Source organism: Mus musculus, chromosome 1 (assembly GCF_000001635.26).
Source record: "Mus musculus strain C57BL/6J chromosome 1, GRCm38.p6 C57BL/6J".
Classification (NCBI taxonomy): Eukaryota; Metazoa; Chordata; class Mammalia; order Rodentia; family Muridae; genus Mus; species Mus musculus.
In genome coordinates, this window is record NC_000067.6 from 79,956,660 (window position 1) to 79,958,912 (window position 2,253).

Sequence of the window (2,253 nt, forward strand, 5' to 3'; positions counted from 1 at the left end):
TAAGCTTTAGCTGTTTGAATAGCAGCAATTTGCAAGATAATACCTCCTACTTTGGCAATCTAACGGAGGTGATGTAGGTTCTTTTGTTCCAATCCTAATTACTAATATTAACTTTCATGTCTCACATCATAGAGCAAAAATATATGTATTTATATGCATAGATATGAGTTACAGAATGAGCACATGTTAAAGAGGCTACAGTAGGGTTCAAGCGGGCTCAGAAGTGGACTGATAGGAATAAAATAGGGTCTATATTGATAAGAAACCAAAACCAAGCACAGGAAAGAAGATGTTTCCATTGAGGTCAGAACATGAAAGTGTCGGGGTTAAGAGTGAAGATGTAGCCAGTTGCAGAGACAAAGGGACCAGTCCTGGAATACACACAACAGATCCAGGTCCAAGTGTATGGACAGATGAATAGGCACATAGCAAAATCAACAGTGGAGAGCCAAGCTGAGCTGGAGCCCTACGGATAGTCAGAGGGAGGTGTCTTTGGTATATAAACCATTTATCAGACAAGTCGCTATGGCAGCTGCTTCAATAACCGTGCTGGGTGTCAATCACTTTATAGAATCCTGATCGGAACAATCCAACAAAAACCTAGTTGTGATCATCCCCAAAGGAGCTGTGTTTCAAATAAAGCAATGGCAGGGTGAAAAGGTAGCATTCCTGGGGACAAGATAGAGTCAGAGTCCAAACGTCTGTATGTCTGCAGAGAAGGGAAGAAAGGAACTTGGGAAAGGATGGGCAAAGACCTGGCTCACATGCCAGCTTGGATCTGCACCCTGCTGGGAGTGGGATATACTGAAAATCACCTCAGTGTGGCCATTGGCATATATTTTGTATCTGGGATTGCCAAGAGATGATGCCAAGACTTGTCTGCACATTATAAATCACAGGGTACTGACTTCGGCTTTAGGATGGGTTGCGACGGAGGCACCATCCCCAAGAGGCACGAGCTGGTGAAGGGGCCGAAGAAGGTCGAGAAGGTTGACAAAAGACGCTGAACTGGTAGCCCAATGGAACTACTGTACTCTAAGTCAGGAAATCCTGAGGCGCCCAATAGTTGCCTGTGAGCTTGGCAGACTGTATAACAAAGATGCAGTCATCGAGTTTCTGTTGGACAAATCTGCTGAGAAGGCCCTGGGGAAGGCGGCATCACACATCAGAAGCATCAAGAATGTGACAGAGCTCAGGCTTTTTGACAACCCCGCCTGGGAAGGAGATAAAGGGAACACCAAGGGCGACAAGCATGATGACCTCCAGTGAGCGCAGTTCATCTGCCCTGTGGTGGGCTTGGAGATGAACGGCCGGCACAGGTTTTGCTTCCTCCGATGCTGCGGTTGTGTGTTTTCTGAACGCGACTTGAAGGAGATAAAAGCTGAAGTGTGTCACACGGTGGATGAGAGCAAGGTGTGTCTTTCTTATCACCTTCTCCTGGTCCTCAGCACAGCTGATACTGCAGTCTGACTGTCACCCACTTAGACACCACTGCCCAGCCAGCTGCTACTTCAGCACAAGCCGCCACTGTTTCTGTTTAGTGTATTGTCACATGAACTATAGTCTTGCTCCCTTTGAGAATTCTCTTCATTCAATCAGCAGTTTCCAGAGTTTCCTCAGGCTTTACCACAGCCCAGCTCACTGTGTATTCCTCACCCTGAGAGCCTGCTGTGGAACCTGAAGGCTGAGCCAGGGAGCCAGGCCAGCAGCTGCCACAGGACCTCCTGAGTGTCCCTTCCCCTGATCTTCTCACTGGGGTCATCACCAGCCTGCCACTTGGTTGGTTGCAGACCCTGTGTGTCACAGCTACTTTCTGAGCATGGTGACACAAGTCACTGTGGTCACAGCAGGGCAGGCTCTCATCTGTCCTCTTTGTCCTCCCTGGGCTCAGGACAGTGTCCACAGCACCATGAATGTCAGCTTTTAGAAACCGCTAGATAGACCATGTTAGTTGGGCTAATTTGAACCCACAAGCTGTCCATAAGATGGGCATCTCGTTCGCAGTGTGCTTATGCCTAGGCCTGTGTGCTGGCTCAGCTGTGTCTGCAGAGGTGGGCTCCTCTATGGAGTGTCTGTCCACTCGGAGCAAGCACAGCTGACAGATCATCTTCAGAAGCAGGCTTCGGCAGTGGCCCCAAGTAAGTCGGGGTTGAGACATGGTGGCTTTTTAACACCTGTGAAATGTCATCTGTCACATGCTATGGAAATGGTCCACCTTGGTTTTCTTTGGCTTAAAGCCAAAAAACATGGGAC

The 2,253-nt window shown here is 48.4% G+C and overlaps 1 pseudogene; it reads left to right on the top strand.

Moving 5' to 3' along the window:
• Window positions 1–909: 909 nt before the first annotated feature.
• Gm28071 lies at window positions 910–1,470 on the top strand (annotated as a pseudogene).
• The last annotated feature ends 783 nt before the right edge of the window (window positions 1,471–2,253 follow it).